Genomic DNA, 12,058 nt, shown 5'->3' on the forward strand with positions numbered 1-12,058 from the left:
CGATATTAATCAAACTCATGTTGTATTATGTTTTGTTACATAAAGGTAAGAAAATCTGATATGTCGTGAGTTCTAACGATAATTAGTCAAAAACATTTGATAGCTTGAAAATACAATAGAAATCACACTTGAAATATTTATTTCGTATAATACAATATATTATTTTTAATAGCGGAAATTTTAATTACTTCTTTTATAAGAGGTTTTGTTTATTTCCAGAAAATTTATTATTGAAAACAAATAAAATTGTAACAGTTTTGTCAGTGGGGTAACAACAATTTTTGGTTACACCACTGACCGTTATACCACTGATGTATTCATAGTAAATGTAGCAGTATGACCCAAGAGAACAGATACCACACAAAGCTCTATAGCCTATGTTATAATGTGATAAACATTCATCATTTATGTGAAAAACTTTTTTGTTCTTTCATTAAAGAAAACCTTAAATAGCACGTTATCCCACTGAAACAGTTTACATTGTATTTTTTCTGAGCATACTAACATTTTCTGCCATATTTTCTATCACAATGATGTCATCACTGATACATTTATCTTTTTAGTAGCAGGGAATGATGTCGCTATGATCTGGGGGATTCCAACTGTAGTACAATATTATTAACTTGATGTATTTAAAGATATTTTTATATAATTTGCCTAGTAACACCAATGACAAAAATTTTTTGTACAAGCATATATCTGATCAAATTCATTGTTTTTAAAAGAGAACTTGTTAAGGGGCATAACAGAAATTAAAATATGAATGTTGTTTTGAAAACTAACGGTGATTTTTGGAATAAAACATCAATAATATTGAAGATATTGTAGGTTAAAGACGTTGGAAAAATTTAATGACAACATAAATTCACTGAAATCTCATAACAAATAATATTTTTTTAATACTTTAAGCAGTAAAATTGTCAATTTATTTGTTCAACAATATAGGTTTAAGTTTCTAAAATCCAATGGTACTGTATATATTCCCCAGAACATTATTTTCCCCCCTTTAAATTGACACTGACGCAAAAGACTGCATATTTTGATAAAGACCCATATCGATTTTGCAATTGATCATTTCTTTAAAGGTCTTGTCATTTGCAAGATTTGGCATGCTCCTCAGTTCAAACCGAAAGTAGGAATTTTAAGGAATAATATGAGTGTACATCAATGTCCCCAGAACAAGAACGACTGGGACACCGCCTCCAAGAGGTTATAGTGTGTGGACCCTAACAGTTACCACTGTCTTCTTACACAAGATGGTGTAGGGACTGAGCAGTGTCTGGGCAGAGTCTGGATCAAGGAAAGTACATGTGTGTCATACACCTGTTTACCTTTGTCGTGTATGAGTAAACTGTAATATATAGAATACTTGTAAAGAATGTTTGAATGATTTTTTAAAATTTTGAATCCTCTTTATATATCTCATAAACAAATACCAAAACATTCCCAATAGCTAGATATTTCCTGAAATTAATCAATATAAGTTGATAGTATTTTTTATGAATAATCGGGAGTCCTGTCTTTGAAAAACTTGTTTGACTCTCGGAATAGTGGTCCCTTGATGATGTAAACATTTGGTCGAGTTGATTGCTAAAATCTCTATATACCCTGACGATATAATGAGAAAGTACGTAGTTTTTTGGGTACATTTCCCCCTGGTTATTCCGAAGTTCAGTATAACATTTCCCCTGCAGACAAGTTCTTCACAAGTTAGGCTTTTAAATTCTGCACTGATTTGTTTAGAAAGTAAGTCATCACTTTATATCTTTAATCTTCCTCATTACAACTTTACAACTTGCGAGCTTTCCTATCTTTCGACGCCATATTTGACCGAAGCGAAAGTGAACACTTGCGAGTCTATATTCGCTTTCAGCGATCATAATAGAAAAAAAATAATGACTCTGTGTTAACCAATCATAATAGAAAAAAATAATGACTCTCTGTTAACCAATCAGATTGCCGGATTTCAGAAAGTTATATAATATGAACATAACAATGCATGACTTTATATCCCACGACTGTGATAGTACAGAAGAAAACATTATTAAATCAATACATTTTACACTTTTTCTTCTTTTTTTTTTGAGTAACTCAAGGTCTTTGATAACTCATAATTAATTTTGTATTAAAACATGTACTTATACTTTATAGGCGAAGCATTGGTCAAAACGTTTGAATTGAATATATCGTCCACGATTTATATATTTTATATGAAATGGCATATATCTCTTTTCACACTAATAACGACATATTCATTCCTATACTTTATAGTTGAATATGAAAACAAAGTTTCGGATGGGTTGGCCCATAGTAACATGCATTCTTGGGCTGTATCTCTGTCACGTGGTCTATGTCCAAGCTTCAATGCAATGTGCACATACACTTGATGGATGGAATAGGGGCAGTGTATCACTGCAATGCCAGGAGCCGAAACATTATCATTGTCTACCAGACGAATTTGGTCACTTTATTCAAAAGTGTTCCAATAGAATTTTGGTACCACCAGGTATATTTAAAAATTTACCGTTAAACTTAAAAGTAAGTACATCCCATTTCGAAGTAAACCAAAATATGGCATTATTTGCATTTTTCACGAAAATCAGCTAAAATTTTTTGTCAAATGAGGCACGTATACAATCAGATAAAATAGATATGCAGTGGGTATAATTTTGAAATATTTGGCATTAGCAATGTTTTATAGTTTAAAATGTGAATGAGTTTTCATGTTTTAAAGGAATGTGCCCCAGGTTCAACAGTGAATCCGGACAAATTAATGTGTTTGAATGCCAATCCAATCAAAACAGTTGCCCACCCAACCCTTTTTGGTCATATGATGTACAGGTGTTGATATGTACGTATGCATAGATATCTATTTCAGTTAACTTTTAATGGAATAGACCACTCGTCTATATTCCTTTACTCTTAATTTTTAAACTTTGGTCATTTGTTATCGCAGATTATGGATGTTATATACGAATAAATCCAACAACAACAGAGATAGAAATAACATCCATTACAAAACTACCTTCCTCGCCGTGAGTTAAAAGCCTCAAGTTTTCTTCTGATTTTTATTACATACATAATTCTTTACAGTAATTTATTTCATTTTGCTATTCATTAAAGGTTGATCACACACATGACGTCAAAAGATTATGACATCTCCACTTTTTCTGACAATATCTTCAAGAAAAACCCAAACAGTGCTACCACTTTGGCTCTCGTGATACCAATAGTACTAGTTATGTGTGTCACTATTTTGATCACCGGGATTATATATCATGTACGAAAACGGAGACACAGAGGTATGATTGAAGGTGGAAATAATTCTTGATCGAAAAATATAAAAGTTTTCAAATAAAATCATTCAGTAATCACACATAAAAGACGACTCGGGAAAATATTATTATATTTTGTAACCATCGGTGCCTCAATATATATTTACCCTACAATGAATGTAGTGAACTTGCTAAATAGTAATTTCATTAAAAATTACATATCTTTAGAATGCGTATTTGAGAGATAGCAATGGGATAATATGCAATGAAAAGAAACCCTATCCTTTTTATCTTACACTAGACTTTGACCCGTGCGTGGGTTGGCATTGCATATTATTTCGGGCATTTACGAAATATATACATCAAATTTGCACACCATGTTGACATTCAGAACTCTCTGAATTTTTCATGTTAAACGCACTGAGTTAGAGTTATCTCCGGTATTTTCTTTCATAAACTGAATATATAGCAAATTTTTAATGAAAACTTACACTTATTTGTATTATCGTTTTTGAGTTTATCCATGCAAATGTGATATTGTGGAAACATAAACTAAAGAGCATCCAGTGATTTAGCGTGAATGTAATGCACATGCGCAAGATTGTGAAATCCGAAAAATTTAGACGATTTCCGGATTTTTTTAAGGAATTTTCGTTGATTATTAATTAGCGAAGCCTGATTAAGAAAAAATAAAAACCAAATTGGTGATCTCCAAGTACCAATAATGTTAAAAATATATAATACAAAAGACATTACTCTTCCGATTTCTCGGTATTAAAGCCCCAAAATTTGAGTCTATCATTTTAATATAGTAGTATAGATATTTCACAAAAACACATGTATGAATAACATTCATAAAATGTCATATTGTGTGCTCTTTTCAGGGGAAAATGGTGAATTAGAAAACCAAAGTGACAATCAAACTAGGCAATCCTTACGAGTAAATGAAGATAGGGAAATGTCATCTAGGCTGCTTGGTAGGTGTTTAATTTAAACATTTTTTATCAGTTAAAACGGATACCTATGTTAAATTAGCCCTTCATGTTATACATATACGCTTATCTGCTTGTATTAACTTGCACGATGTACAATTCTATTGTTTTAACAATTTAGTTATGCGTCTAATCAGAGTAATTAAACTATTAGAGAACTGTCTATTTAAGACATAAATAAATAAATTATTTTTACTTATTTATTTTATTTTATAAATCTTAAGCACATTTGTTTAGATTTCCGAGGTCCGCGTGTTATTGAGGATGTTTTTACATGTAGTTAGTTCATGAATAGTAGATCTATCATTAATAGTTCATTTTTTTATGATAATACACACTCGTGTTTAAATCAATGCTTAATAACATAAAACAAATTAATCAAATAAAAGATATAATAAAAAACAGATTCCATTAATTGTATTTGCATAATTGTTCCATCTATGAGACAGACAGACAGACATTCTTTATTTCCTCTATAAGTTAGAGATTAAATCCATCAAACAAGTGTTTGGTGCAATGTGTTTACAATAAATAGTGCTGAAATTTCAAGCATAAAATTATCACGAACACATATATACAATTACTTATATACAGAACACAATCAATGTTCAAATATCATGGAGTGTTCATCTTGAATCGCACATATTTTAAACAAAAAAACGTTACAAGAGTGCTCGCATGTCCTTTATCATCACTGTGATGCCTTCCGAAACTGAAAGCATATAGCTTGCCCACTCCTCCTCTGGAATGACGTCGTCGTCCTTCGATCCGAGAATAGTACCAACTATTACGCTGTCCAAGTTGTATGTCAACTTGACATATGCATTTACAGTCAACGAATTTACTATAAGATGCATAAGATACTCGCGACTTTTATATAGGACAGGACAGTCTAGAATAAAATGCTGTACTATATCGTTTACTTTCCTTTTACAGAGCTTACACGACACTTCCTCTGTTTCATATGTAAAAGAAAAGTTGATTAATTCAAATAATTTCCAAGTGTATTCCGGATGCTGAAGGCTCAATGACCAGAGTGGATGAGGTCCAATATATTTATGCACTTCGGCAAAGCGACTAAGTTCTGGTCGACTTTTCAAAGATTCTCTCCATTCGTCCTGAGAAGAAATACGAATGAGAGTGTCGATGTATTGGTTCCAACTTGACTTTGAAGGTGTTTCCCTGTTACGGAGATAATCATGGAAGAAGTAATCAATTTTATAGTTCTTCATGGTTCTATAGATACAATTAACGAACCCACGTTTCTTTTGGGGCGTGTCTACCGAGTATGTACACAATCTTGCAATGAACAATTTTTTAAAAAACAACGAGTAACTAGATCTGCAGAGCCGATTCCAGAAAAGTAGTTGAAGTTTTGGAACCGTCTTTTCCATTTTGATAAGACCTAGTGAGTAAATAGTGCACGCAGAGGGAGATTGCTGATCAAAACCTTGAATCCTGCGTGCAGCAAATCTTTGTAAGATTTCAAGGTTTTCCAAAGATTTTTTAGATATATCTGTCCATAATTCACAGCCATAAAGGACTGCTGGTGCAACAACAGTTTTCCACATTTTGCAGCTCAGGATCGGGTTCATGCCATGCTTGTGCACTCCTATGTTTATAAGAGAGTTCATTATTTTTCGCCCTTTACAGCATGAACGCGAAATGGCACTTGCACATGAAAGTTTGTTAGTAATTGTCACCCCGGCGTAAATGTTTTCGTCTGTGATATCAATAGGCGAGTTTTTGTTCCCTAGGAGGAATATGTTTTCAGTGGCAGGTTTTCTACGGTTGCGTTTGGACGTAAAATATATAATGCAGCTTTTCAAAGGGTTATATTTCAACCGCCATTTTGACGCATAATCAACTACGACATTTAGTTGCTTTTGCATTGTAGTTTGAGTATTTGAGATAAGTGATGTGTCATCGGCGAGAATAACACAAGGAACATGTAGATCGCAAATATGTGGACCAATGTTGAGACGATCTAGCTCAAGAATGAGGCCATCTATCATTAAAAGAAAGAACCAAGAGGAAAGAACCCTGCCTTGTCCAACTCCTTGTCTCATGGTATAATTGCTTGACATTTTCCCCTCGTAAAAAATACAGGAAGTCATATTCTGAAATGAGTCAACAAGCAAGCGCCATCCTTTTCCATTTATCCCAATATGAAACAGTTTGTAGAATAAGCCGGCGTGCCACACACTGTTAAAAGCGTTTTCGTTATCTAAAAAAGCTACATAAACATCCGAGTCTCTTTCTAGATAATGATTAACAGTTTCAGATAAGACAAACGCTGCCGTTATACTGCCACACCCTGATCTAAACCCTTGCTGTAGAGGGTGCGGAAATGCTATTTCACTGCTGTAGTTCTGCAATCTAGTGTACAATATATTTTCAAAGAGTTTCTGCAGGATGGACATAAGAGTTATGTCGCGATAGCTGTTCATATCTAGTTTGTCTTTATTGCCTCCTTTGAAGAGTGTTATGGTAACTCCTCTTTTGAATTGTTGTGGATAACATTCTGCATCCATAATTGCATTAAACAATTTTACTAGATGGATAAGTAAGATATCTTGAGTGATCTTGATGTGTTCTGTTACAATTCCATCGAAGCCTGGAGCTTTTCCATTCTTCATTTTTTGTAGAGCAGCTACAACTTCATTTTCGTTAATGTGTGTTTTACTGATTTCATCACAGTTTCCCATTGAGAGCGAGTGCATTTTGGAGACTTCATGACAAATTGCATTCTCAAATTCTACATCAAATGAGGGGTCTTGCTTTATTTGGGCTAGCCCTTTGTAATGCTCGTACCAGGCGTGCCTGATGATATCAGGATCACGAACAATTTTACCATCGACACGAAGTTCATTTGATGTCCACGATTTTTTATTGCGTCTTTTTAAAGAGCGATAAAATAGCCCTAAGTCCAGTTAAGCTGTTTCTTTGAGTCGAATGAATTCTTCTTGTTCGAATTGTCTTTGTGCTCGTTTCAGAGCATTTGTGAACTCACGTTTGGCCCGCTTATAATCTCTGTATGACGCATACTGCATGCCTCTAGGTCTACCATCGAGTATCCAAGTATTTCTTTTCTGCCTATTAACAGCGTGCAATTCTTTCACATTTCCACTCTTCCAGTAAGGTTTCAGGAACGGTCGAAAACGCTTCCTTGGTAGCGCAAGTTCTGCTGCGTGCACCAAGGAATAAGATAGTTTAGTAATATACTCCTCGATATCCGCAACAGTAGGACCATTAAGAACAATGTTATCCGTAAAGTCACGAACCAACTGCCTATAGGTACAAGCATCATCATCAGACACTTTACGCCAGTTTATACCCATTTCTTTATCGTTCATTTCCGATTTGATGTTAGGAACCTCCTCTAATGAGATATTTAAGAAAATCGGAAGGTGATCGGAGCAGTTGAGGTAATGATCTTTAAGTATGCCTGTCTCCTTAACGAGATCAAGTTTGTCCTCTGAAATAACCACATGATCTATCAGAGATGTCTGTTCTCCGCTATGACCTACGTAGGAGTAGTCTGGACCTATGGTGTCCATCTGACTTGACACTGACATTAGCCTGCGTTCATCTAAAAACTGCTCTAGAACTCTCCCACGTTCGTTCGAATTGACTGGGTTTTTATCTCCATATCCATGCGATAAGTGGGCATTGAAATCACCGAGTATCATCACAGGACCGTTTGCACTATATGTGTCGTAAAGTTTTTCAATATGCTCCAAAGTATGTCTGAATTCATCCACTGTTTGGTTTGTTGACGGTAGAAGTACACCAATTATATGAATATCGACATTTTTGCATTTAGCAACGACAAGGATCACGCGATCGGTACATTCGCGTTCGACTAGAAATACAGATAGTTCCTTTCTCCACATGATTGCGACACCTCCAAATCCTATTGAACGGGTTCTGTTTTCCGGCTCAATGGGTATGCGTGTGTCACAAATGCCATATGCTTTAAAATATGCAAATGTGATATTGTGGAAACATAAACTAAATAGCATCCAGTGATTTAGCGTGAATGTAATGCACATGCGCAAGATTGTGAAATCCGAAAAATTTAGACGATTTCCGGATTTTTTAAGGAATTTTCGTTGATTATTAATTAGCGAATCCTGATTAAGAAAAAATAAAAACCAAATTGGTGATCTCCAAGTACCAACAATGTTAAAAATATATAAAACAAAAGACATTACTCTTCCGATTTCTCGGTATTAAAGCCCCAAAATTTGAGTCTATCATTTTAATATAGTAGTATAGATATTTCACAAAAACACATGTATGAATAACATTCATAAAATGTCATATTGTGTGCTCTTTTCAGGGGAAAATGGTGAATTAGAAAACCAAAGTGACCATCAAACTAGGCAATCCTTACGAGTAAATGAAGATAGGGAAATGTCATCTAGGCTGCTTGGTAGGTGTTTAATTGAAACATTTTTTATCAGTTAAAACGGATACCTATGTTAAATTAGCCCTTCATGTTATACATATACGCTTATCTGCTTGTATTAACTTGCACGATGTACAATTCTATTGTTTTAACAATTTAGTTATGCGTCTAATCAGAGTAATTAAACTATTAGAGAACTGTCTATTTAAGACATAAATAAATAAATTATTTTTACTTATTTATTTTATTTTATAAATCTTAAGCACATTTGTTTAGATTTCCGAGGTCCGCGTGTTATTGAGGATGTTTTTACATGTAGTTAGTTCATGAATAGTAGATCTATCATTAATAGTTCATTTTTTTATGATAATACACACTCGTGTTTAAATCAATGCTTAATAACATAAAACAAATTAATCAAATAAAAGATATAATAAAAAACAGATTCCATTAATTGTATTTGCATAATTGTTCCATCTATGTGTAACAAGAGAAGCAAAGAAAAAAATCTAAAAACTATATGCAAAATTTATTTTCATTATATCATGTGTTTTACTATTATAATTTAAAAAGAAGAGAATAGTTTATAGGTTAAAAATTCTTTCTAAATTTGTAAACAAAAAATAAAGGTGTCACAAACACAATTTTAAAGCAAGCATCAACAATTTAAACTAGATGTTGTCATTATACAATTCTATTGTATACCCGCACCAAATGTTTGCCCCTAAATAACACTGTTTTGTACCAGTTTACCGAAATAAAAAATGAAGGCCACATGCAAGTTCTGGTAATACATTTAAAAATTATAATTTTCATAACTGAAGGATGAGATCCCTTTCCATATGATAATACGCATGAACAGCACTTTATGTGCAATTTGAGGTTGAACTGTTTGCATGTGAATTTTAAGTTAATCAATAATCTTAACATTTCATGTCATAGAAAGTATATAGAATTATTACAAACAGAATTGAATTATGCCCCCTCTCTGCGGCGGTTGCCGCCTTTAGATTTGCTTCTGTGTGCCTACATGTACATAATCATGCGTACGGATTTAGAAAAGGGCCAACATTATCAATAGCAGTGAAAACAAGTTAGCAAAATTACCTATTTGTATGTACGTATTCTTTTTGATAAGGGATAAATATTAAATCCGTGGCTATGCCTATGCTCTTTAAAAATGTTATAGATAAACTAGGACTTTCAAATGTATGGGGTGATCATGAATCATACCATTATAACTCCAGCTGGATTAAGACAAGTTTTAACCAAAGGTAAAGATATCATTTTTTACAAAAATGGCATAAGGATACTCAGGAATCGACTAAGGGTGTTATATATAGAATTTTTAAAACAAATTTTGAATGTGAACGCTACTTACTCTTGTTACCCAGTAAATTAAGAACAATATTAGTTAAGTTTAGAACTACAAATCATCATCTTCCTGTCGAAATAGGAAGGTGGGGTACTGTTCAAAGAAATAAACGTTATTGTAATTTATGTAATTGTAACAATGGTGATGAATTTCATGTTATATTGAAATGCAAGGCATTACTTAAATTACGAAGTCAGTTTTTAGATACACATAACTGTTCTTCTCCTTACACTTAAAAGTTCTATAAAATCATGTCTTCAATTAATTATATCACATTAAGAAAATTGTGTTTCTTTATTTCAAAAATTAATCATACTGTTCGTTCATTCAACTTACTTTCTTGACCTTTACAACTATATTGTATATATGTAAATATGTTTGGTCTTCTTTATGTACCTCTTGTACCATTATATTATGTTGAGTAAAAAATTAACTAAACTGAAAACTGAAAAACTGAGCTGCATACTTTAGGTCACTCAAACGGGTCTTGATCTAAATTAATTCAGATACCAGTAACTGATCAACAATTAAAGTTAATTATAATGAACAAAGATTATTAATATGATTTAACTAAATAATTATAATTATTTATATAATTTAGTTTAGTACACACATCTGAAGAATATTTATGATGATTGAAGTGATCTTTAACATAAAAAGAACACCAAATTTGGTAGAGATCTGTCTCCTCAATTACATGTACATCTATGCAAATACTTTTGATACAACTGCATTTAGATTTACACACGCACAACAATAATAATAAATCAAAAGCAGTCTTGCACACATAAGAATAGTCGCTTAAAATTAGCACTTGTTGTTATAAAATCACAACGCTGCTTGGTTCTCATATAAATTTAATCTTACAAATCCTGCAATTTCAATAAAGCACATTTACACATATTATCACAGTCACACAAATAATATTTAAACAAGTATCTGACATACAAATATCAAATTTACAAGTAAAGGGACATAATTCACATAATCTTTTCCTCAGAATTTAATACATTAAACTCAGAATATTTCACTTTATAAATACATTTCACGTAATTCTATTCTTGTAAATTTACAGGAATTACTTTTATAAGAGGTGCAAATAAACCAAATGCCCAATTTATAGTTCAGACAATTAAATAAATAGAAAATATAACTTTTCAACTAGAGCAGAGCTCGTGGCAAAGCCCCGAGTAGGTCTTCCGTTGTTGCTGCGAGTTGAAAATATATGTTACGATTATAATGACTATACTTTCAGTTCTGCTTTTGTTATAAAAATGTGTTGTAATTGAAAGTCTGTATATAAAACGTGTTTTGAAAAAAGAAAGGAAGAAAATATTTTAGGAAAACTATTTGTCGAGCAGAGTTTATGTAATCGTTTCAAACATTGTTTAAAAAATGAGATCATGTTTAATGGCGAGTTAAATTTTCAAAGGGTAGCAAGCATTGTTATAAACATTAAACAGTATGTACTCATGATTCATGTCAGGAATTGTATTTCTTTTTTAAACTGAACTCGCCTACAAAACACGTAAACTTTTCTCAAAGATAACTTCTATATTAAAATATTTCTAAATTTTAGAAGACTATGTGCAAGTTTAGAATTGCGTGCTGACAAAATTTACAGACCCTAAAACGTACTACTACACCAAAAAAGCGTGCGGCCAACGTGCGAGAAACGTTTCGTGTAAACCTTTTAGAGTTTCATGTAAACCGTTTAGCGTTTCGGGCAAAGCGTGTAAATCGTTTCGAGCAAAGCGTGCGAGAACCGTTTGAAACGTTCATCAGATTTCATTCGGAACTCTCTGACAAGTTAATTGTTTCAAAATGGCGCGCGTGTTTTACATGTTTTACATTACTTTAACAAAATTGAACGAATTTTTAACAAACAAAAGAAAGGTATATGTATTAAAAGACGACTAGTTACAGAGTACATGTATATTTAACGTTTTCATGCGATGTTTCAGTACTGAAACAATATTAAAATTCGCTATACATAAAAAAT

At 32.7% G+C, this 12,058-nt stretch overlaps 1 long non-coding RNA gene across 1 annotated transcript; it reads left to right on the forward strand.

The window, feature by feature from the left end:
* The first annotated feature begins 1,128 nt into the window (after positions 1–1,128).
* On the forward strand, positions 1,129–4,290 carry LOC128168871 (uncharacterized). Its single transcript, XR_008241467.1, has 5 exons — positions 1,129–1,310; positions 2,272–2,851; positions 2,957–3,035; positions 3,124–3,302; positions 4,160–4,290. It is a non-coding gene; the product is annotated as an uncharacterized LOC128168871 (long non-coding RNA).
* Positions 4,291–12,058: the final 7,768 nt, after the last annotated feature.

This window comes from Crassostrea angulata, unplaced genomic scaffold (genome assembly GCF_025612915.1).
Source record: "Crassostrea angulata isolate pt1a10 unplaced genomic scaffold, ASM2561291v2 HiC_scaffold_62, whole genome shotgun sequence".
NCBI classification, from domain to species: Eukaryota; Metazoa; Mollusca; class Bivalvia; order Ostreida; family Ostreidae; genus Magallana; species Magallana angulata.